The following is a 25,878-nucleotide window of genomic DNA, read 5'->3' as shown; positions in this document are numbered from 1 at the left end:
TCCAGGTATCAAAGTTAGGCTGACAGGTATATAATTTCCTGGGTCTTCTTTGTTTAGAGATAGGTACTATGTTTGCCTTTCTCCAGTCTTCTGGAAATTTACCCGTCCTCCAGGAGTTCATAAAGATAATTGCTAATGGGTCCAAGATTTCTTTAGCGAATTCCTTAAGTACCCAAGGATTAATTTCAGCAGGCCCTGGTGACTTGAATACATTGTGTTGAGTAAAAGTCACCATTAATATTTTTTGTGAAGACTGAAGCAAAAAAGCCATTAAACACCTCAGCTTTCTTGATGTCATCAGTTATTAGCTCTCCTTTCTTGCTATGTAGACGAGCTATACTTTCCTTCATATTTCTCTTGCTCTTAATGTATTTAAAGAACCTTTACCTATGCCTTATGTCCCTTGCTAGGTGAAACTCACTTGACGACTTAGCCTTTTTTATTTTGTTCGTACATGCTTGTGCTATTCTTTTGTACCTCTCCTTAGCAATTTTTTCATGTTTCCACTTTTTGTAGGATTCCACTTTTTGATTTTCAGGTCATTACAGAGCTTCTGATGGAGACATATTGGCCTCTTACTATTCTTCCTATCTCTCCTTCACATTGGGATAATTTGCAGTTTAATATTGTCTCCTTGAGAAACTGCCAGTTCTCCTGAACTCCTTTTGCTCTTGGATTTTCTTCCCAGGGAACCTTACCTGCCAGTTTTCTGGGTTTGTTAAAGTCCACTGTCCTTATTCTGCTTGTTTCCCAGGGTTTTGCTGAACCCAAAGCTCTTGCTAACTTTACTCTTTGTGAGACAGTGCCAGGAAATAAATCAATGGGGACACAACCATCCACCTGATAGATAGATGATACAAGCAGACAAACAAAAGTGCTTTCACTCAACGCTTCTACTTTATTTAGTCTCCAGCACTTACACATGTCCACAACAGGTTAGTAGAGCACCCCAAATTACCCCCAGATTCATGTTTACTGAGGGTCTTGAGGAGGTCTTGAGTGGAGAACTGTAGATGTCCAGTGGCCAGCCTTCCAACTGCAGGGGAACACGAGAGGTGTCCAAGTGTTCACAGACCTCAGATTTCTTCCTCTTTTTATACCCAACTTGTTAGCATTACATAGCTTGTTCCATTAAAAAAAAAACACAAAAAAAACCTGCTGAGCAGAAGCTAAGTTAAGTGTGGTGCTTTCCAGCCTGTAGTTTTCCAGCCAGTAGTGTGGAATTTTCCATCCGTTAACGAGCAGTATTTCACATGGCAATAGTTAACTACTGCCAGACTTTCCATCTTGCACAACCAAATGCTTTGGCAAAAAGCTCAAGTCAGGTGGTCACAAGGTCATGTTTACTCCTCGTGATCACTCACTTCCCTCTCCCCTCCTGGTCTGGTAGTTGTGCTAAGGCTGCTACAAAGGCCTTGCAAATGCTTTCAGCAATAAGCATAGCAATGGGTATTTCAGCTGTGGGCAGTGGTTTAGGCATGTTACTGGGTTACATGTTGCTCTCACTCCTTCCTTTCCTTAGAGTCATGACATTTATTATTTCACCATCCCTTTCACCCAAATTGCCTTCCATCTTCAGATTCACTAGCATTTCCTCCCTGTTGGTCAGAATCAAGCCTAAAATGGCTGTCACCCTGGTTACTTACTCCACTTTGTGAAACACAAAGTTGTCCCCGTACATTCCAAGAACTTACTTGAAATTTTGTGTTTTGCTATATTACTTTTCCAACAAATGTCTGGGTAGTTAAAGTTCTCCATTACTACCAGATCCTCCTTCTCAATCTCCTCGACCTCCCCTTCTGCCATCCACAACCCTGACATGGAATCATATTAGTATAAAACTCTTGTGAGAGCAGAATCAGGCCCCATGATGTTAAACTTGATCTGATCTTCAGCAGAGCAGTAACTAGAGCACTAATGGGAGTGATGTAATACCTTTGACCCATATTTGTGGGCTGTTGTACTAATGCACCAGCTGCAGTTTCTTTAATATTTGTGGATTCATCCCCAAGTACAGTGCATTGCAATAACCAGTGCTAGATGTCACAAATGCATGGACTGGTGCTGCCAGGTCTGACAGAATGGGACAATTTCCTCACTGCTTGAGGGTAGAAAAAATTTAGAAAGACTCATTAGGATAGGAACACCCTAATCCTGTGACCTGCTCCTGGCCTTATCTACGCTAGGAAATTTTGCTAATATTGGCTCAGCTCTACTAACAGTAGCAAGATTGAGAGCTCTAGTGTTAGCCAATCACCAGTTGCTGTCAGCTTTCTATGTTTTTGACAAAGGTAACTGAACTGGTGTTTAAAATGCCAGCAATAGCCTGACTATAACAGGACTTCTGATGTTGTTAGGGAAGACAAGGACTCACAGTCCTTCCCCCAAACACCTGTGTGAGGGAGAAAGAGAATGTGACATACAGGGTCACAAACCAGACTAATGAGTTGCTATGTCACCCCAGCCCTGCAATCTGGGGTGCCCTTTACAGTGCCTAGCTCTTGCAGCCTCCAACCTGGACTGCCCACAAACAGCCTCCAGCATGTAGGTCACTCCCAGCTGTGTCTGTGGGTGCTGCATCCCGTCATCCACACATTGGCTCTTACCAGCCTGGGTTATCCTGTAGTGTGACCCCAACACACTCCCAGTCCCGGATCTTCCCCCAGAAATGTATCTTCTGTACTGGCTAATCCTCTCCTGAACAGTAGAAATATATTAAGTCCATTATTCCTTTAAGGGAATAATATGCCAGTTTATTATTGTAAAATAGTTATCTAGACACTTTAACTTAAACACACTGGATTAGATAAAACAATAAAACAAGTTTATTAACTACAAAGAGATAGATTTTAAGTGAGTACAAGTAATGTGACATACAAGTCAGAAATGGTTACGAGAAAAAAGATAAAATGCTTACTGGTGCCTTACAAACAATGTTAGATTCAAAGCAAAGGTTTCTCACCACATGCTTTCTTACTGACCAAACTCTTTAGTCAGGACCGAGACAAATGGCTACTTCCTTTTTCTTTTCAAGTACAGAGAATGTGATGGGCAAGGAGAGGAGAGAGCAGGGTATCAGCTCCTTATTTTTAAAGTCATTTTTCCATTTTGAGAAGCATTTCCAGCTAGGAGCAAGGTGACAGGCTGTCTGTAGAAGGAAACTCCATGCTATTTCTTTGCTAGAGCTGTTGATTTTTGCCTTGCCCCCTTTTCTGCTAAAGAATGGCCACTTGGCAGGTAATGGTCCATCAGCTTTGCTTACACCTAGCTCACACCTAGCTCACACATTAGTGAAAGTAAGACATTATGGGCCAGTACGGTGTACCAGTAAATACCGGCCCATACCGCTGACGGGAGGGGTCAAAAGAAGTAGCTGGCCCTGGGCCACGATTTAAAAGGACCTGGGGCTCCAGACGCTGCTGTCGCAGCCGAAGCCCCAGGCAGCGTAGACCAGGCAGCGCAGATGGGCTGGCTGGGGGATGCTGACTGTCAGCCCCGCCCCTTCTGCCAAGGCCCCACCCCTTCCAGGGGGCCAGAGCTGGCCCCATACCAATAAGAGCTCAATTTTACTTTCACCCCTGCCCTTTGTCTTTGAGGAACTGGTTTGGCCACTCTCCAAACTTATCTGGAAAACATACTTTTAGTCATGATCTCAGCTTATAACTTCACATATAACGCTGCTACATGCAGTTTGCCATGATATTATTGATCAGCAAATTATGAATGTTATATGATACCTCACAAGACATACCTTGTATAAATATTTTACAACTCTGTGCAGGATGTGAACATGTTTCATTCTCTGACAGAATATACCCCCTTTTGTTAACTAGGAACAAGGTAATGCTTTTGTACCTTGTCACAAAGGCTTTGTTAAGAGCTATGCAATGAAACTGAAATCAGTATGCACTGTGAATGGAAGAAAAAAACACCTCAAGACCCAGGAGCAGAAGATTGGATTGAGAGATCAGAATTTTTAATTTTGTTTATTTTGGCTGAAAATGGCCCTTTTTTAATGAAAATGTGTGGAAAAATTGATTCTTTAGAATTTTTCCAATGAAAAAACATATTTTGTGGGTTTCTAGATTTCATTAAAATATTTTTATTCAATACTGCAGTCTAAAGTTTTGGTTCTAATACAAGGGCTGTGGCCAGCTGTTCCAATTAAACCTAGCTGGAAAGCCGAATTTTGCATGGAAATTTCCTAATGTTTTGATGAAAAACAAACCAACCCTGCCCCGAAAATTCTCCCTTTTTGTGCTGACCCATTTCTCCCTTTTTAGGGACAAAAATTGTTATCTCTTTTTTACTCCTAGATTATTTTCTGGCTCATACAACATTATCATCAGTATTGTTAACTGACTTTTAGCTTCAGAATCTTCATTGCTGGGCATGATAAATAAGAAAAAAAAAGACAACTTAAATTTCAGAACATGGGTGGAGATTGCTGGTCTGGGAAGTAGGAAAACCATCTTCCTAACTAACATGAATCTCATTTGCTAGGAAATTCACTGAAGCACAATGACCATGAAACCTCAAAATGCTGTTTTTACAAAATCATATTCTAGCAGTGTGTAAGAGCACATCAATATTTTCTAAATAGCACATAGAAATTTAGTGTTAGTGTTGCTTATTGCTAATAATGTGTAGTATACTTTTATGTAGCTGAGTTCTCTTGTGTAATTTGTCCTCCTCTATTCCCAATTAGTCCTTACCAGCATGTGAGGAAATAAAAATATGCAGCCACCATTTCATCACTACATTCTCCTATCATTGGTGGGTGTATTATTTATGTTAAAATATTTCTCAGTTAATTATACTAACTACCAATATAGTGCTTTTCTTAAAATAACACATGGAAACTTTATGTTCTGTTATTCTACCTAATTAAAATTAACTTGATATAATTCCTTCCTAATTATGCATTTTAAATTCAGCAAACTCCTTTTTTATTTTACACCTACTTTCTACGAGTTTTAAGCTTCTCTGTGCATCTCATCCCTGGTCAACTGCCATTAACTACCACATATTTAAATAATCCAGGCTCCTGATTAGATCATTGCTCTGTCAATCAGGTATTCCCATATGGTAAGGCCTTACAGGGCCAGAAAAGCTTTTCCAGGAGATCAATAAGCCCACTGGTGCCCCTAGATATTATAACGTTGCAAGAGATTTATACAAAATTTATATTTTAAAAAATACTTTTATTAATATTATTTCTCTGTTTCTAATCATTCTGAGAAGCTGTATAATTGGAATAAATTATATCCCCTCCACTGATAAAGATGAATATGTCCTATTTTATCACTGGATGAATGTATGCAGAAGATCAGGCCATAATGATCCCTTCTAGCCTTAAAATATATTAAATATTAGAATGTCTGAAGCAATTGATTTTCAGCTGTGTGTTTAGTAAACAATTCATATTCTATGGAGCTCAGGGATATTCATGGAAAGTGTACGCTTGGGACATCATTTTAAAATCTGCTCCAATTTGTGTAATCCAATCATAAATAGATCTGCTTGTGCAAATAATTATCTGAAAATGGCTTGGGCCAGATTCTACCATCTCCACCACACTGACTAGCACTTTAATCCATGAGTTGCCTCACTGATAGTGTAACAGCTTGTGGCAAAAGATACCACCCAATGTAAGGATGAAAGAATATGTCCCTCTGTGACTTAAAGCACTATTTTTAAATTCCCAGCATATACTATAGTCAAACATGTCTAAAGACTGCTAAAGGCCAGATGTGTTCCTTCAAAGTAATTGAAAAGTGCTGGGGGAAAGCTTGCAAGTATGATCAAAATCCAATTATACTTTCATTCAAAATATGCTTCCTCAGGAGTCAAGACCTCATCAATATTGTAGATTTACTAGTGTTCTCGGTTTTAAACAACAGAGGCCTGTTTTGTGCAGGTAGGCAGAGCTCTTATAAAAGTATCATTAAAGGTTATTACAATTCTTTGCAAGTACTGCACTTTCTACTCCATGAAACATTTCCCTCTTATTGCATTATCTTGTAAGCTAAGGAACTAAAGCAACACTTTAATAATGTACGACTGTGTAGCATTCTAGGAAGAATCCTGTGTTGCAGGGAGAGCACATTATAGTGCCCCCAGGTCAGTAAAAGCTGAATGAATTATTTCTTTAGAGACTTTCTACTAACATATTCATGCAGCACATGCACCTGGTGCACAGAGCATGTTCGTATTCAAATCAGGTAAACTTCAAGCCACACACTCTCATGAATACAACAGTAATTACTGTGCTCTAAGGACACCATTGCAATGACATTATGATTTGTCAGCAGGATACCAGTGACTACTGTCATGGAAAATTTACATTTGCATCTTTGTTAAATAGTCTGTTTACTAGTTTCTTAATAACCTGCAACAAACAATGATTTGAACGATTCTATGAAGTTCAACGTGGCAGGCTATGTTTATGTGTTTTCACAGGTTAATAATACTAAGGTATATTCAGCAGTAGTTGTCATGGAGTATGCAACGTAAGTGTCAGTGTATCAACATATAGTTTTGTCTGAGGAGAGTATCACAATACTGTAATTTAAAATGTAATCAACAAATATTAAAACGGACCAGGAACATTGAAAACATTACCTGAACGATTTCCTTATAGCTCAGATTGTATTAGTAAGGATTTCTTAATTACTGTGACGTGCAGTAGCTACTACAGCAATTAAGGTTGAAAAGCACATTTTATTATCCTCTTTTTTAATTGCTTATAACTTTCTGAATTTTTTTTTATTGGATTAAAATGTTACAAGGTTAGTCAGTAACCAGATCTGAATATTTCTGGAAAGTTTCAGCAAAAACTATTCACTTACTTAAACAATATTTATGGAATTTGGTAATGCAGTAAATATTTCTCTAGTTTCTTGACTTAAGGTCCATGATTCCTAAAGGAAAACAGACATTAATGCATAGTAACCAGTAAAAGGAAAACGCTCTCAGGGTACGTCTTCAGTACTCGCCGGATCGGCGGGTAGCAATCGATTTCTCGGAGTTCGATATATCGCGTCTCATCTAGACGCGATATTTCGAACCCCGAACGCGTTCCCGTCGACTCCGGAACTCCACCGGAGCGAGTGGCGGTAGTGGAGTTGATGGGGGAGCCGCGGACGTCGATCCCGCGCCGTGAGGACGGGTAAGTAATTCGAGCTAAGGTATTTCGACTTCAGCTACGCTATTCACGTAGCTGAAGTTGCGTACCTTAGATCGACGCCCCCCCCCAGTGTAGACCAGGCCTCAGAAAGGCCTTCATGGAGTATGTTATATGTAAATTCTCCCCACCCTCAAAAAAAATTTAACCACTAACTTGATTAGCCTGAGAAAAGTTTGTAGATATCTACCCAGAAAGACAACCCAAAACAATCATTTGAGAAAGATTAGTCTTAAATGAAAGGATCTTATTACAGTCAAGACAACTCTTCTGCTCAGCATCTTTATCTCCTTTAGTGATATTGAATATAATAGCTGCTACAATCTTAAGAATTTTCAAATTTAGGGAGATTTTTCTGGAGGCGTATTAAATTTCAATTAATATCTTGATACCCATGAAGCTTAACAATACAATAAACATCCAAACAATCCAACTAGATGAAAGTTTTGATACCTCAAATTTCCTCAGATTTGTCATCTAAAAAGAATGGCTGTTATGTGGGAATCTCCCTCTCATCCTCTGCACTGAAGACCAATGCAAAGAATTTATTTAGCTTCTCTGCAATGCCTTGTCTTCCTTGAGTGCTACTTTAGCACCTCAGTCATTCAGTGGCCCCACTGATTGTTTGGCAGGCTTCCTGCTTCTGGGACACTTCACAAAAACTAACAGCAATTTTTTTTTAATTTTACTAGTTGCTTGGCCTGTCTCATTATACTTTAACAGTTGACTTGCAACTTGATACTTTTTATTTTCCTCCGTAGGATTTCACTTCCAGTTTTTAAAGGATGTAATTTTTTTTTAATCTCTAACCATCTCTTTTACTCTGTTGTTTAGTCATGATGGCATTTTTGGTCCTTTTAAAAAAAATTGGGAGTATGCATGTGTTTTTAAAAAGCTTCCAAGCAGCATGCAGGCATTTCACTGTGGTGACTGTTCCTTTCAATTTCCATTTAACTAACCTTCTCATTTTTGTATTGTTCCACTTTTTGAAGAAATGTTACTGTGGTGGGTATATTTGGTATTTCTCCCCCTAGAAGGATATTAAATTTAATTGCATTATGGTTGCTACATACCAGTTGGATAAACTGACTTGTGAATAGTATGTTCAAATTTTCTATTTGCTCTTCTGTTCTACATCAATAGTAAAGTTAATTGGACAATATTTCTGCACAAAATAGTTGACTTTGTGGTGAAAAAAAATAAAAAACTGAAATTTGTCTGAAAACAGAAAAAAAATTGATTCTGAAATGTCGATTCACAACCTCACAGGAGCTGTAGTTTGGATGCTTCATGTGTCCATTTCTCTTCTATGAGCTGAGTTCTCCACCTGGACTACATTGCCCATGATTCACCATGCCCAGGGACTCCCCTGCCCCTCAGCAAGAGGGAAGACCATGGTACATCACAGAAGATGTAGTCTGGCTAAGGAGACTAGCTGAAACAGAATATTGGGGTCATAAAGCATCCAAACTGTGGGCTTGATTCAGGAATTACTGGTTGAAGTTCTGGGTCTGTGTTATGTAGGAGGTCAGACTAGATGATCAAAGTGATCCCTTCTGGCATTAAAATCTAAGAATCTATTCACCATGTTGTATATGAAACAGGATGGATAAAAATCAATGTGTCTTTAGGTGCCTAAACACCTTGGAAAATCTGGCCCATGGGGAACAAAAACAATCCATCAATTCACAAACTTTAATTAATACTTCCTTTGTTTAATAGATCAGTTACTTTTGTAAGGAAGGTCTGAATGAACTCTCCCTTGACAGCTAATGTTGAGTTGGGGGGGAAAGGTTTCAGGACCAGACTGTATTTACATGACCATACCCACCCTGCCTAGGTATCCAGTGCTGTGTTACCAAAGTGATCAATTTTGCCTGGTGTTAGGTTACAAATCACTATTATTGAATGCAGGGGTACTGAAATGTTATTATCCTTTTTGTATGAGTAAAGGGCAGCAGAACGGTCACTGTCCTGATTGAGGGGGTCACCCCAGGCATGAAAGTAACTTAAAGGATTTGCCGGTACTCCAGAGTCCTGCGGAGGGGGAGGGGCCTCAACTGGAAGAGGTGTGGCCTCTATCAGAAGAGGTGGAGCCTTTAAATCCCTGGGCTTTTAAATCAGGATTTAAAGGGCTCGGGGATTCAGCTGAAGCTAGGAGCTGGGCCCTTTAAATCACTCCCGGAGCTACCAGCTGCAGAGGCGGCTCCAGGCCCCAGCACGCCAAGCGCATGCTTGGGACGGCATGCCCCGGGGGGCACTCTGCCGGTCACCGGGAGGGCGGCAGGCAGGGCTCCGGTGGATCTCCTACAGACATCCCTGCGGAGGGTCCACCAGAGCCGCAGGACTGGCAGAGCGCCCCCCACGGCATGCCACCGTGTTTGGGGCGGCGAAATGGCTAGAGCTGCCCCTGTGCATAAGAACAATTTAAACTCAGCTGTTCCCTGCACGGTTCAGTAACATTTCAAGGAGGATCTGCAAGCAGTTTAGACATCACAATCATGATCCTCTGCTGGGGAGGGAATGGGATAGATTTGAACTTGGAAATGGTTCCTGATTTTGATTGTGTTTTTTGTGTATAGGAGATCCCCTCATCCCGGATGCAGAAAAGAACTGCCCCTGCCATGGTCACACACACCCTTCCCCCACCACAACAACAACTGGGAGTGAAATTAACAAGGATGCCAGAAATGGCTTCTAACCCTGCAAGCTAGAGCCTAGAGGAGAACCCCTACTTGGGGCAGGGAGGAGGAATGCAGAGCCTTGTCTGCAGCCTGGCTGGAGGAGGGGGAGGGAGGAGACGAGAAATCAATGTGACAGTGAGTTTTCCCCTTCCACCTGCTTTTATTAGCTCTGGATTTAAGCTGTGCAACCAAATGCTTGTATTTGTTGTGTATATTAGTATTGGAGACAAGATCCCCTCATCCCAGGGGCAGACAAGGACTTGCCCCTGCCATGGTCAAACACACCCTCCCCCCAGCTACTGTGAGTGAAATTAACAAGGATGCCAGAAACCACTCCTAACCCAGAGGGCTGAACCACTCAGGGAACAGCTGAGTTTAAACTATTCTTGTGCAGGGGGCAGGCTTCTCCCTCCCTCAGGCAGTCTCCTTTTCTTACCAGTCCTCTGTACCGGCCCACTTTCACTCTGGGTCACCCTCAACTGAACTGAACTTGCTAAGCAGGGGGTTCAGCTGTCAGCGCCCAGTGGACTGAGAGATAGAGGATGAGGACATATGTTTCTGCCTGGTGATGTGGGATCTATCTAAGAGTTATAGGCACCATCTGAACTCTGAGTCTCTGCTGACCAAGGACAGCAGCTGTAAGTGGGGTACAGTGGAGGGAGAGGGGAGTGGCATGTTAAAGGGAAATTTGTTTGTTGGACTTTCACACTGCTAGTGAGAAATGGAGGCAAAGGACACTGACCAATGTACTCTGGAGCAAGAGTTTTGTTCATGACCAGATATATTCAAAACATGGTTGTGGTTTCCCAAATAAATGCCAGGTTTCTTTCCTGTTTTTTATTAAAAGTTTTCTCTGCTATATATGGACTCAGTGCTTGTGAGTGGGGAAGTTTGCTTTTTAGAGGCTCCCAGGAGCAGTGTTTAATTTATCCAGATTACTGGGAGGGGACTTGAGTTGGTTCTGTGTTATATTGTTAAGAGGGACCCCTTGGATATTGAACCCGGCCCTTGTTGCTGCTGACTCCAACTGCCAGAAGGGTTATGCTTTTAAATGCAAAATATGTTTTGATAAACCTTTTTTTATGTTTCTAGCACATTGAGACAGTTTTTTATAACTAAAAACAATTTTTAAAATTATTTTGTGCATTTTTAATTGAAGTCCAATTTCCAGCAAATGCAGCTTGACAGAGGTTACAAGTAAAAAAATATATATATAATTATTTAAACAAACATGTATGAATCTAGTTGTCCTCCTGGTTCGCAAAAAGAAGTACTCCATTTCATCTGAAGACTAAATTTAGTTACAAATCAGCATGTGCTAATGGTTACCAACCATGAGAATGAACTTCTCGGGGATCTCTCTTATCCCAGACGGCTCAGGTTTCGTTGTCCGACCGCAAAGAGACAGGCAACGACCAGCAAGAATCCCACTATCAAGTTCTTTATTGTAGCATGCCATACAACATCTCACTCCATACAGAACCAGCCCCTCTTCACAAATTCAAACTGCTTTTTATTAGCTATTCTGTTGCGTCATCACTTACGTTGCATCATCACTGTACCTTCCCAGCATTTGTTCCCAGCATACAAAACAAAGAACAACTGTTACTTCTTCATAACTTCATGCTTAGTACAAAAAAGAATACGTTACTTTAAAAAGTGTCTGTAAGCATTTTTCTTTCCCAGACTCTGCAAGCACTGTCTTATCTAGCAAGGTCATACAGTCAGCAACCAGGCAAGCGCCTGACTGTTTCAGCTACTATATTTTTTCTTCAGCAAGGCTTACTGTGTTATTGCTAAGCAAAACAGGCCATCAAGGCAAACTCATCAAACTCGTTTAGGAAAATAACTAAAAAGTACAAATGAAAAACAAGATTAAGATCTGTGATTTAAATTAAGGTTTCCTGCTTGATGATTTAAATAATGATTAAAATTGGTGATTTAAATCAATCTACCCTGGTATTACAAGGATGTGATAGGTAACGTCATCAATCTGGAAGAGAGAATAAATAATTGGTTCTCAAATTTACAGAGGATATTCTGTTAGAAGGAGTTGCAACTACTACTGAAGACGGAGAAATAATAAAAAGTTACTTAAGAAATTGACCATTTGAAAAGAACTCAATCATGTTGAGGAGCTCATAGGTTGAAAACAACCAAATGAGATTCATTTTGGATGAAGACAAGGTAGTTCATCATGGGAAAAATAATTCAAAACACAAAATATTTTGGGAGAACCTGGGAAATCAGTTATTCAAAGAAGGGTGATAACAGACAGCAGATTAGACATGCTTTTGCAATATAACATAGCATCAAAAAAGGCCCATGCACTTCTGTGTGGCAAACATTCTGTAGATGCATCACATCATGTAGCAAGGAGACAGATAACCATTGTAAGCAACTCTAGTGTGATTGCATCTAGATTATCGTATTTAGTTTTTAGTGTTTAGTTGAGACTTACAAAAAAAGATGAAATAGTTAAACATATATAACTCAGATGAAGTAGGTCTATGTTGGGACATGCCAACAGCCTGCAAAGATTTGGAGGCTATTTTCTCTAAGGAGGCAGAGAATTATTTAGCATGATAAAAGAGTCTATAAGTAGGAGCAATAGCATGAAATTAAGAACGGGAAAATGTAGAGTGACTGTCAGGAAAAACATCCTGAGAGTCACATCTATTAACAAGTGTGGTAATCACTTAAAGGAATTGATGTGACCATTATTTGGCACATTTAAAATAAGAGTAGACAAAAACATTAGAAAATGTACACTAGGGAACAACCCATATTATCAGGGAGATGGACTATATTATTCAATAGATCTTTTACATTTCTAGAATCTATAATTCCACAAATTTCATGCAGACTACACATTAGTGGAGATATATTTTTATAACAATATTATATGTACATGTTTTTTCCTGGGGGACCAATTTTCAAATTAGGGTGCTTAACACTAGATTCTTACACACATATTTAAGTGCTTACATACCTGATTTGGGAGATTAATAAAAAAGTGTATGATTAGAGATTGAATTTCTAAGATGAAGAGCATCTGCAGTCTCCAGTGAAGTCAATAGAAGCTGCAAATATCAATTCTTTTGAAATTTGCCTAAATGTGTTTTTAGAAGTTGGCTAAATGTCTTCTTATAAAAAAATATCAAAAATAAATAATTATGAATTCAAAACAATCTTTTCTTGTACCATTTCACTGCTAAGGCAGAGAAAAAATATCTATACACACATGGAGTAACTTGTTATTAGTATTTGGGGGAAAATAGTACATTTTAGTGTTACTTTTAGAAAATCTGGACGTAGCAGCCTGCTACAATTTCTTGCCTTGTTGACTTGTTTCTGCAAAGAACTCAGCAAAAGCAGAACCACCATAGATTAGATTATTTTGGTTTTTTGGACTCCTAAATTCGGGAGCAGAGAAGTAAAACAAGGGGGAAAATGTCTTTGTTGTTGTTTTCACTGGGTTTTATTGAACTGCCTTTGGAAGAGAGCAACATCTTGCCAGGGAAGCAAGCCTCATACATGGAGAATGCCTGTTGCATGCAAATAAAGCCTATCTATATATCTATATGAAACAGGTGCAAATGAAGGAACAAAAATATTATGCTAATTTTGAATCTGAGATAGTCACATTGTAAAATAAAAAATAAAAGTCTTGCAATACACCATTGCTCCGGGCTCCGGCTGGGATTTAAAGGGCCCGGGGCTTTCCGCAGTGGCCGGAGCTCTGGTGGTGATTTAAAGGGCCCAGAACTCTGGCCACTGCGGGGAGCCCCAGGCCCTTTAAATCCCCAACCCCCAGGGCTCCGGCAGCCGGGCTTGGGTGGGGATTTAAAAGACCCACTGCTTTGGCCACTGTGGGCAGCCCCAGGCCTTTTAAAGCGCCACCAGATCTCCGGCAGCGGGGCTCGAGTGGCGTCTTAAAGGGCCTGGGGCTCCCCACAGCGGCTTGAGCCCTGGCCCTTTAAATCACCGCTGGAGAAGCCGGTCCAGTCTGGGACAGCGTACCAGCTCTTGCCAGTACTCCGTACTGGACCGTACTGGCTTACTTTCACCTCTGCCCAGAGTGTTGATGTTAGATTATGTACTTGGATCCTATGAAAAGAGATGTTTTAGGGAAAAAATAGAGTAGGATCTGAATGTATTAGTATCTTTCTTAAAACCTGCTTCTACCACAATGCCCATAAAAAATGATCCTAGCATTAATGTGTGTGTGTACACCATATCTTTGAGTAAGGGCTTAATGCAGATCACCAAAATCAATCCTTTCCACTGTCTTTCCATTGATTTCAATGGAACTGGAATTGAACACTAAACATGTAGGTCCAAACTCTCTTCTGCATAATTCCACAGATGACAATCTTATTGCTGTAACCCCTGCCAACCCAGTCATTTCTTCCCCATATTCTTGTTTTATAGCTTCATGCCTGAGATTGGGCCCTGATCCTGCAAAGACTTAGGCCCATGCTTAGCTTTGCTCACTGTAAATAGGTTCCATTGAAGTTAATAAGACTACTTGGTGCATAAAGTAAAGCATGCGTGTAAGTCTTTGTAGAATGGGGACCTTAGTATATGAACGCTTGGGGACAGGCACCATGTTTAATTTACTGCTACAATAATTTATCTGCAAAAGCTTATAGTGGAGCTTGGTCTCACATTTCTAAATATAATCTTTGGACATTAAGTACTGTCAAATATGTGCACGTGACTCACATTAACACTAACTGATGGATTGTTTTGGTGCACTGAGACTTTTGTATTCATTTTGAATCAGGGAAAAAAATCCTAAAAGCAACTCGTGTAAGCATTGACCATTTGGAAAGCTCCAAGCACATCTATATCTTTTTTTATCTCAAGCTATTATTGTTGTTAGTATTACCTGTATTAGTTAGTCAACTCAAGCTTGTTTCTTTATCCATCTTTTGTCTCGCCACAAACCTAGACTGTGAGCTTTCTAGGGCAGGGACTGCATTTGATTCACTCCCCTATGCAGTGCCTAGCACAATGGAAACCTGGTTCTTGCTGGGGTCTGCTAGACACCAATGTAATATTGTTAATCAGAGACAGTAGAAAACTTTCAAAATTTTGAATTTCTATTAAATTTTTCATCAAAACTTGCAAGTTTGATGGAGAAAACAAATCAACATTTCTGACAAATGTTAGCAAATATGTTGTCTTGGTTTTGAGCACTTATAGAATTAAATGAAAACTCTTAAATTAAAATCTCTCAAAGAAATGACATCCTGTTTTTTCAACTACCACTAATAATAATAATAATTAATAAATAATGTAGCCATATGAAGGTGTTTTGTATATGAACATTTTTTCCTGTTTATGGTCATTCAGTTATTATTGTATTTTCTCAAATATTTCCAGAGCTACCGAGGAAAACCTCTCCTATATTAAAAGTACAGTGGTGCAATTTTTGATTAATGTAATATGGATGCAGAATGAAATTCACACCCCTTCAAATCATTTTCACTTGTTTGTATGATATACACCACTGGATCTCCGGGCCCTTTAATTTGCCCCTGAGCCCTGGGGCTCCCAGCTGCCTTTGCAGCTGGTAGCTCTGGGGTGATTTAAAGGTCCTGGGGCTCCCAGCCACAGCCAGAGCCCCAGGGCCTTTAAATCTTGAAAGACCCTGCCTCTTCCCATTGAGGCCATGCCTCTTCCGGTTGAGGCCCTGCCCCGCTCAGGATTCCTGCATACTGGTAAGTCCTTTAAGTTACTTTCACCCACTGACTGTGGGTCATACACTGCCATCAATCCAGAATCACATCTTATACTAACATAAGTGGAATTTCTGCCTAAAAGGCTTTGTTGATCTCTAAGAACTGCAGAAAATCAAGGGTCTTGAAATGTAGAAAAGGAAATTCTATAATTAACTTTTGATCCATTGACATTCGACAACTTTCAAGAAGTGTCAAAAGCAAGTCTGCTTGTGGCATTGGGGTAGATTGCCAAAAGCAGGAAGATTTTGGACAGAAATGCATGTGTTTATCAAAATGCTTAAATTACTTCTGTTCTGCCATCTGAAATATCCAACTGCAAGTGTGTGTGTGAGGTATAAAGTTACAATTGTCTTTGAAAAGAATAAACTATTATTGAGCTCCCTCAGATGTGTAGCAAATAGCAAGCTGCCTTTAGAAGAAAGTTTACTCATCATCCAGCTAAACCAGAGACCCTGTGCAAAATCTAGCACTCAGCAACATCACGTGGATTTAGATACTTCCTGGAGGATCTGGATGGATTACAGTAACCCACAAATGTAGGCTTGTCATCTGTAATAGATAGAATATTGATGCTACTCTTTCTTTCCCTGAATTGTTTCAGAATGCCATGTTTGAGAACACAACCGAATGGAAACTGGCTTTTACAAATGTGAGTGGGAGTGCAACATTCAGGTCTCTTGCCTCTGAGTTAAATGGAAAGTGTCATATCTGTGTTAAGGTGCCAATGTCCCTTTCACTGCTCTGACTATTTTCTGCATTATATTTTCCTTTAAGCAAAGTTATTTCCCTGTGTCAATGGTCTCTTCAGTCAGTACACAGGCATTATAAACAGTGACCATTGTGATGGGGCAAGGCCGGATGGCTATAGGAAAGTATGAGGAACAGGTATGTTAGCCCCAGGCTAAACAAATCCCTGGTACCATGGTAACCAAATGGCAGTTGCTCCAGGTTAATCAAGACACCTGGGGCCAATTAAGATCCTTCTAGAAAGCAGTGGAGACAGCTAGGTTGATTGGGACACCTGAAGCCAATCAGGGGCTGGCTGGAACTAGCTAAAAGCCTCCCAGTTAGTCAGTGAAGCACGCGTATCAGGAGTTGTAGGAGAAAGCCGTGCTGTTGGAGGAACTAAGCAGTAAAAATCCACATCAGGTGCAAGGAAGGAGGCCCTGAGGTAATGGTGAAGGAGATATTTAGTGGAGGCTGCTGTGGGGAAGTGGCCCAGGGAATTGTACACGTCCTATTTCCAAAAAGTCAGCTACCATAGCTGCTAATTTTAGGGTTCCTGGGATGGAGCCTGGAGTAGAGGGGGGCCCAGGCTTTCCCCTCCCTGATCAATCACTGAGACTGGGAGAAAACAGAGACTGTGCAAGGGAGGGTTGCTTCTCCTCACCTCTCTTGCTGGCTTATGATGAAAATGGCTCAGTAAGCTGTGACCCTTGCCTCTAGAGAGAGAAGGGCTACATGGAGGGTCACAGTGAGCCTCTGAGGCTAGCGAAATCTGCCAGGAAACACGGGACCCATGAAGACAAGGACAGAGCTTTGTCACACTATTAACATATCTTAAGGATACTAATATCTTCAACACATTAAGGGATAGATTCTCTCTTATGCTTGGTGCAGGAGAAGGATGTCAGGGAGCTGGTTACAGTTCCCTTAGTCTCAAGCTGCCCCCAGTCCAATCACAGCCCTGGTTAGATTTTTAGAACAGCCTAGTGGCTGCTATAATTTACAACAGCTGTTTAATGGTCTTTCAGGGATCCTAATGGCAGGTGAGGCTTGCTGTAGGGGAGCAGAGCATTTCACACACTGCCTCCCATCTCCTCCTTCTGTGTATACAACAGGAGTGGGTGGAGCATACGGAAGCTGGAGCAGGAGTCAGCTCCTCCAGCTTTATGCCAATTGAGAAGTCCCCTCCTTCATGCTAGCTGTTGCACTGGGCAGCAGAGAATCATAGAATATCAGGGTTGGAAGAGATCTCAGGAAGTCATCTAGTCCAACCCCCTGCTCAAAGCAGGACCAAGCCCAACTAAATAATCCCAGCCAGGGCTTGTCAAGATGGGCCTCAAAAACCTCTAAGGATGGAGATTCCACCACCTCCCTAGGTAACCCATTCCAGTGCTCACCACCCTCCTAGGGAAATAGTTATTCCTAATATCCAACCTAGACATCCCCCACTGCAACTTGAGACCATTGCTTCTTGTTCTGTTATCTGCCACCTCTGAGAACAGCCTAGCTCCATCCTCTTTGGAACGCCCCTTCAGGTAGTTGAAGGCTAATATCAAATTCCCCCTCACTCTTCTCTTCTGCAGAGTAAATAAGCCCAGTTCCCTCAGCCTCTCCTCATAAGTCATGTGCCCCAGCCCCCTAATCATTTTCATTGCTCTCCACTGGGCTCTCTCCAATTTTGTCCACATGCCTTCTGTGGCAGGGACCAAAACTGGCCACAATACTCCAGGTGTGACCGCACCAGTGACGAATAGAGGGGAATAATCACTTCTCTCAATCAGCTGGCAATGCTCCTACTAATACAGCCCAATATGGCATTGGCCTTCTTGGCAAGGGCACACTGCTTACTTATATCTAGCTTCTCATCCACTGTAATCCCCAGGTCCTTTTCTACCAAACTGCTGCTTAGCCAGTCGGTCCCCAGCCTGTAGCAGTGCATGGGATTCTTCCTTCCTAAATGCCGGACTCTGCACTTGTCCTTTTTGAATCTCAGCAGATTTCTTTTGGCCCAATTCTCCAATTTGTCTAGGTCTCTCTGGACCTTATCCTTACCCTCCAGCATATCTACCTCTTCCCCCAGCTTAATGTTGTCTGTGAACTTGCTCAGGGTGCAATTCATCCCATCATCCAGATCATTAATAAAGATGTTGAACAAAACCGGTTCCAGGATCGACCCCTGGGGCACTCCGCTAGATACTGACTGCCAACTAGACATCGAGCCGCTGATCACTATCTGTTGAGCCCGACAACCTAGCCAGCTTTCTCTCCACCTTATAGTCCATTCATCGAATCCATACTTCTTTAACTTGCTGGCAAGAATACTGTGGGAGACCGTATCAAAAGCTTTGCTGAAGTCAAGATACATCACATACACTGCTTGACATGTATCCACTGAGCCAGTTATCTCATCATAAAGGCGATAAGATTCTAAGTCATGCCTGACCAACCTCAGGGTTGGAAGGGACCTCAGGAGGTCATTTAGTCCAACCCCCTGTTCAAAGCAGGACCAATCCCCAACTATTTTTTTTTTGCTCCAGATCCCTAAAGGGCCTCCTTAAGGATTGAACTCACAACCCTGGGTTGAGCAGGCCAATGTTCAAACCACTGTTCCTGATCACTTTCCTTTCCTCTAAGTGCTTCAAAATGGATTTCATGATTTTGACTGGGGTGAAGCTGTCCAGTCTGTAGCTCCCCGGGTTCTGTTTCTTCTCTTTTTTAAATATGGACACTATATTTGCCTTTTTCCAATCATCTGGGACCTCCCTCAATCCTCACCAATTTTCAAAGATAATGGACAATGGCTCTGCAATCACATCAGCCAACTTCCTCAGCACCCTTGGACGCATTAGATCTGGATCTATGGACGTGTGTATGTCCAGCTTTTCTAAATAGTCCTTAACCCGTTCTTTCACCACTGAGGGCTGCTCACCTCCACCCCATACTGTGCTGCCTGGTGCAGCAGTCTGGGAGCTGACCTTGTCTGTGAAGACCGAGGCAAAAAAAGCTTTGAGTACTTCAGCTTTTTCCACATCATCTGTCACTATGTTGCCTCCCCCATTCAGTAAGGGTACCACATTTTCCTGACCTCCTTTTTGTTGCTAACATACCAGTAGAAACCCTTCTTGTTAGCCTTTACATCCCTTGCTAGGAGCAACCCCAATTGTGCCTTGGCCTTCCTGATTACAATATGTTTATACTTCTCCCTAGTCATCTGTCCAAGTTTCCCCTTCTTGTAAGCTTCCTTTTTGAGTTTAAGCTCACCAAGGATTTCACTGTTAAGCCAAGCTGGTCCCTGACATATTTGCTGTTCTTTCTGCACATCAGGATGGTTTGTTCCTGCGCCCTCAATAAGGCTTCTTTAAAATACAGCCAGCTCTCCTGGACTCCTTTCCCCCCTCATATTAACCTCCCAGGGGATCCTGGCCATCAGTTCCCTAAGGGAGTCTAAGTCTGCTTTTCTGAAGTCCAGAGCCATGATTCCGTCCATTTCCCCACCTGTATCTGAGGTGAGACTAGCAGGCAACAGCCTCTTCTCTACCCACATGCACACAGGGGAGGTGTAAGCAAACCATAAGTGCATATCATGTGTTTTTGGAGAAGATCATTATTCACCCTACTGCATCACTACTTAGGACCTTGCCAAGATCAGGCCCTTTGAATACTAGGATAAATATTGCTTTGGACATCTTTCTTAGAGATATTGTTCTTCATTTTTCTCTATATAAAAGGTATCTGGTTTCATTATCTGTTTCATGTGATAACTACCTTACTGTTCACTATAGGTAATGTAAACCCTGAAGCATGACATGATGTAATTCAAAACATTTGCCAGAGGGGCCTTCAATCACTTAAAATCTAGAAATACAGAGATAGATTTGTTGTTACTTGGTAAACCTAAAAGGAACTCATATGTGTATCATAATCTGATTAATAGAAAGTCAGCTTTATGGTGTGAAACGGGATAAATAGTTCCTGTAGTGGTACTGTAAGATCACTACTGGACTGTACTTCTATGATTTAATTAACCGCTGACCACGTGTTACTCTTTCTTTAGTGCTGCAAATGGTGCTATCTGGTTATGCATTTATGTGTAAGAAGACATGGGGGCATCCTCAGTGCAAGCAGGTAATCAAGAAAGAGAAAACTGTTATATATGTAAAAGTTTAGTTCAACAAAAGTGTACACCCGAAATAGGTTCTTTTAAAAAAGTATTTCTATATGGCTCTCATCATCTTTGTATCTGAACACCTTTATATGTTCTCATGAATATGCTTGGTGGGACAACAGCTGTACATATAAGTAGTTAATATTAAGTTTATTATAAATTAGTTACAATGCAACTTAACTTAGTAAACTAACTTTTTCCTACCAGTACATATTCTTTTCAGTTACAGATCTAATTATGTGGCTATTGATAGATTGCAGATATAAAGTTGATTAAAGAAATTAGGAAGAAAGTAACAAAAGTAGCAATCAGGCAATAAGCAACACCAAATTACATTAGTAAAGGGATACATTTGAAGTAAAATTGTTGAGATACACAGCTGGTTTTTCAGAAGTTTTTGATTATTTGCAGGGGCGGCTCCAGGCACCAGCACGCCAAGCGTGTGCCTGGGGCGGCAAGCCACGAGGGGCGCTGTGCCAGTCGCTGCGAGGGCGGCAGGCAGGTTGCCTTCGGAGGCATGCCTGTGCAGGGTACGCTGGTCCAGCAGCTTCGACGGACCTCCCGCAGGTGTGCCCCCGAATCCGCGGGACCGGGGACCTCCCGCAGGCAAGCCACCGAAAATAGCCTGCCTGCCGTGCTTGGGGCAGCAAAATACCTAGAGCCACCCCATATTGTTTGAACTCAAAATCCACTGGTAAACCTGTCCCCCCACCCCCCGCCCTTTAAAAAAAACAAAACCTAAAACAAAAAGCAACCTGTAAAACTGAGAAAAAGTGAGGAATTGAACCCACTTGGAAATACAGCTGCAGGCATCTAGGGCAGCTGAAAAAATGACTGTGCTCAAGCCCATATATCTGAGTGATTCTGGGCATGTCCAGATTCTCAGCCAAACCCAGGCACAAGAGGTGAGAGCAGAAAGCACTGGGCAAATAGGAATCCAGTCTAGAAGCAAGAAGAGTGAGTCACAATTTAATCCGCAGATGGACAAGGGGCCTACAGTAGCATAGGACCCATTAGTAAAATAATAAAGGTATTGGACACTTCTATGCATAGGAAGAAGGAGATAGACCTACCCCCAAAGGATATCAAGAGGTGCTAAGGCCAAAGAAACCCAAAAGGGATAGCAGTTGGGACACATGGATGTTGTTAGGTTTCAGAGGGGTAGCTGTGTTAGTCTGTATCAGAAAAACAACAAGGAGTCCTTGTGGCACCTTAGAGACTAAAATGTATTTGGGCATAAGCTTTTGTGGGCTGTAACCCACTTCATCAGATGCATGAGATGAAGTGGGTTATAGCCCATAAAATCTTATGCCCAGATAAATTTGTTAGTCTCTAAGGTGCCACAAGGACTCCTCGTTGTTTTTATGGATGTTGTAACTCCCCAGTGCAGACAAAAGGGGGAAGTGGAGTTGCAAGCCAGACACTGAGGTAGTGTCTCACCTGTGCTATCACATATGTATGTTTAATTAGTTAATTTGCACCACATTTTGAAGAAATAAAACAGCCCAGACCATTTTGTTCCATTCTTCTTTAGGCTCAGGCACCTGCTGCTACTCTGCAGTTTTATACAGTGCTACCAACAGTTTTAATTATCCAAGCATTATTCTTTTGATTGATTGCTTTTGTCCTAATGAGGGTTCATACAACATCTGTTTTGAAGAGTACTACAAAAATGAGCAGTTTTTAAAATCCAACACAATACTGTGATAAAAATATTTTGTAAATCAATTTAACTATGTCAGAGTTTTATTGGGAAATGTGAAAACAATTTTTCAATAAGCTTGGCTTGCAAAGGGTAGCACATTTTCATTTTACAGCCCAGCACCTCCCATATTCCATTCCAGAGGCTCATGCCTGGTTTGAATAACAAATATGTTTGCTTGTGGTCAGTGCAGGAATGCACTGCACATAATCGGTATTGATAACTTCGTGGTAACGGTATACCCAGTTTTCTTGTTCCAAATGCACACACTTGTCACTTGAGCCAAAGGGCCACTTCCATTAGGTGTTAGTAGTATAAGGCCTATGACACAGGTGAGTGGAGATGATTCTGTACAGTACAGAAGATAAATCAAGCTTGTCTGCAAGCTTATGGGGTTCAAAAGAATTCAAATCCTACAATATCTGCATAAGGAATCTGCTGCGACCAATGGCTTCATGGCTGTCTTTATGCTGCATGCCATGGGCAAATGGAAGTTCCTGATAGCAGCATGATTAGATCACAAATCCCCCTGCACCAAAGTTCCTTCCTGATTTAGTGACACAAACCCTATAAAATTTAGTCAATGATACTAAGCTGTTTAAATCTCTCCTTACATTCCTTAAAACTCCATGAGCATTTTTGTCTGAATGACCTGCAATTTATCAGTATCTTCCCAAGTAATGCAGTGCCCAGAACTGAACTAACTATTCCTATAAGGTGCCAATATCTCCCTGCTGTGTAATGCCTCTGCTTATGCAGCCCAAAACCACATTGGACTTTTTACTGCCATATCACATTTCAAACTCACGTCTAATTTCCTGCCCACTATCACTCTGGGAATATTTTAGATTTTCTTCTTCCCATATATCAGCAAATAAATGGTTTGGGTTATTATTCCCCAGACATATTAGCCTGTATTTTTTTCCAACCCGATTCTCATTTTGTCATTTTCTTCTGATGTTATTAATATATGAAGATCCCTTTTTCATTTTGTTTTTTGCCTGTGCAAATGTTTGTATCCTTTCCTAGTGCAGAATCACCAGAGAGTTCTGTTAATGTGCTATTTCCCTTTTTTTAAAAACTAGTGAACATAAATAAGACTTGGCCTGACACCCATTCTTACAGCTTCCCAGGAGATTTCTCCCCCATACCATGCATAGTTGTTTATGATTTCCTCTTGGTTAAGGTCTTTTATAGTCAGTTTTCAATCCAATGTTCCTACCTAAGCCCATTTGCATTAATTTTTCATGCAAGGCAGTGTGAGACAGAGAATCAAATTCATTCCTACAGTCCAAAAGCATTTCATTTTCAGGCCATGCTGCCTGAATGGATGGAAGACTAACATTTGTTACTTATAATATTTTCTTTGTATTGCATTGACACTGTTAGTAACTTCATGCACTGTTTGCGCATGCTGTACCTAACCAACTTCATTCTTCTTTCAGATTGGATAAGTCGCTAGAACAGCAGTCTAAAGAATAGTAAATATGCCCTTTGACAGCAGGTTCTTTTACAGGACTGTCCCTTGAAAAAAATAATCTTTGCAAACCTAACTGTGTTACTGTTGTACTATAGATAGATATTTTTACTATTATATTTCCTAACTTCCTGGAACTTAATACAGGGCAGGATTTCTCTAGTCTTTTTGTTCCACAGACTCCTAGAGATCCCCTTATGGAGCAGCTCTCCTCCAAAATCCCCAATTCCCCCCCACCCCCATTATCAAACTATTTCATCCTGTGGACCACTCAGAAGGGACTTGGACCACAGCTGGAAGCTCTCTGATAAAGGGAATGCTTATGCAATAATTCAGCGCAGTAATGTTAGTTAGAGGCAACTGAAAGCTTTAAGAATGACTATTTCATAGAAATGTCAGCATGGAACATTTCTAACTGCCCCTCCTTTTTCAGGAGCTGACGTAAAGCTGCTGTTATGTTTTGCACTACTTGCTGAAATCTGCGCTTTTAGAGTGCCGGCCTAATGATTAAATTCAGCTGTACGTGGGAAAAGCTGTGGATACTGGAGTCTCTTGACTGGAGATGAAGGCAGGAAGATTGCAGTGTCAGATTCCCAGGCCTGCTTTCTGCCTGCAGCTCCTGGACACGTACATAGTTAATTTGACATTCTAGTGCAGTGGTTGCTGCACCAAAGGTAAGGTTGTGCTACAGAGTTTGGTTTAATTTTAGCTTTGTTTTATAAAAAGCTCATTGAAATGATAAAAACTAAAACAGTATATAAACTTTGAAACATATTTGAATTTTTCATGGTGATATTGATTAAAATGGATTCAGACAGAGAAAATAATAAAAAGTTCAAAATTACCCTTTTGCAAAAATATTTTCCCCTGGATTGTCTCTCTTTTCTATGTAACCCTTTTGCAAGAAATTTAGAATCTGTCCTTTGGCCATATTATTGTTCCTCATGTGCTGATTCCTAAAGTATTAGGTATACCCAGATAATGTGTCTCCAAAGAATATTTTATCACTTTTTTGCCCTAATGGAAAAAGATATACACTGACATGAATCCACTGAATTTAAAATAACAAATCTGCCATGACACAAATCACTCCTAGCGTGGGGTCTGGAAGAAAGTGAGAGAGAAATTTGACTTTTAAAAACACTTTTAATAAAATCAGTACAGAAACACAGTTAAAACAAGAAAATAAATTAGAAATTCAAAACTAATTGCACGTCCCAAACAGTACAAAGTGGATTTCCAATAACCCACCATGTCATGACCAATGGGTCTCGAACCTAATGCACAGGAGTAGCCACACTCCAACCCTCCACCTGGTAGCTTGCTGATGATGGCTTACCTAAGACCAATGAAGCCAAGCCCCAGTGTAAGGCTCCATCCCATTGGGCCGAACTACCAGAGCCTCAGAGCAGCAGATTGGTCCACTGGCCCTACTTAAACCAGCAGGAGGAATAGGAAGCTGTCTGAATTCCAGGCTCTACCCTACTCTGGACTGTTGTGTTTTCTGCTCCTGCTGCTTGATTTCCTGGCATCCTGACCCAGCTTGTATCCTGGCATATGATTTGTGGTTCCTGACCTCCAGTTTGTCTCCTGTCTGACTCCCTGGTATCCTGACCCTGCCTATCTCTGGTTCCTGACTCATGACTGTGGATTCTGACTCTGACCACTAGGTCTGGCTGCCTATGACTCAGCTGTGACACACTGCTGACTAAACTGATCCAAATTGCTTATAAGAGTATAATATCTAAACTCCAGATGAAGGTGTAAATGCACTAAAAATCTAAAAAAAAAAACCCAAAAAACATCGGCAACCCCAGTACCAAATAATGTACATAATCTGCTTTTTTTTAAATGGTGATCTTTGCTTGACCCACAATAAAGTTTGCAAGGCATACCACAGATCTATTGGTGCACCTACACTTAGCTGCAAAAACAAATACAGTAGGAGAAAAATTAAGGGATAATAACCAAAAAAATACCTTGAAGTAAAATAGCTGTAACTTTGAAGAAGGAGAAAAAACAGTCAGTCTCCTCCATATCACAAAAAAGGAAATGACATACATACCTCTGGAGTCAAATGATATACAAACACTTTCATGGCAACAGTCCCATGAAGAACTGTCCGCTGGAAATTACCCATCCTCTTCACAGTTGGAGCATTGTATACAATTTGCCAGCCTGGCTGGAA

At 41.1% G+C, this 25,878-nt stretch overlaps 1 long non-coding RNA gene across 1 annotated transcript; it reads left to right on the top strand.

Moving 5' to 3' along the window:
* The first annotated feature begins 10,349 nt into the window (after nucleotides 1-10,349).
* LOC120388407 lies at nucleotides 10,350-24,356 on the top strand. Its single transcript, XR_005590566.1, has 4 exons — nucleotides 10,350-10,508; nucleotides 16,222-16,269; nucleotides 20,401-20,471; nucleotides 24,124-24,356. It is a non-coding gene; the product is annotated as an uncharacterized LOC120388407 (long non-coding RNA).
* Nucleotides 24,357-25,878: the final 1,522 nt, after the last annotated feature.

Source organism: Mauremys reevesii, linkage group 1, assembly GCF_016161935.1.
Source record: "Mauremys reevesii isolate NIE-2019 linkage group 1, ASM1616193v1, whole genome shotgun sequence".
NCBI classification, from domain to species: Eukaryota; Metazoa; Chordata; order Testudines; family Geoemydidae; genus Mauremys; species Mauremys reevesii.
This window is presented reverse-complemented; position numbering and strand designations above follow the sequence as displayed.